The following is a 409-nucleotide window of genomic DNA, read 5'->3' as shown; positions in this document are numbered from 1 at the left end:
ACCAGCACCCACCTCACTACAACCTCCTCTCAGGCAGTTGTAGAGAGTGGTAAGGTCTCCCCTCAGCCTCCTTTTCTCCAGATTTAAGCTAGACTGACGCATTTAAGTTAAGCTAAATCTATGCAAGAGCAGGTGAAGCATCGGCCCACACGCAGCTGCGATCTTTTTGCTGTTGTTTTGGGGGGTTGGGGGGGGCGGTGGTGGTGTTTGCCCATTATGCTGTTCCCGCATGAAATTATTTCCCCCGAACCATGGCAGCTGGGCGGGGGAAACGCAACACCCCCGCACCCAAGGCGATCTCCGTGCCTGGGATGCGCGGGGCCGTGGGTGGAAGACACCCACCCCCTCACACACACATACCCCCTCACACACACACATACCCCCTCACACACACACACCCCCCATACAC

Source organism: Haliaeetus leucocephalus, unplaced genomic scaffold, assembly GCF_000737465.1.
Source record: "Haliaeetus leucocephalus isolate CR32 unplaced genomic scaffold, Haliaeetus_leucocephalus-4.0 Scaffold473, whole genome shotgun sequence".
NCBI lineage: Eukaryota > Metazoa > Chordata > Aves > Accipitriformes > Accipitridae > Haliaeetus > Haliaeetus leucocephalus.
Note: the sequence above shows the minus strand (reverse complement) of the source record.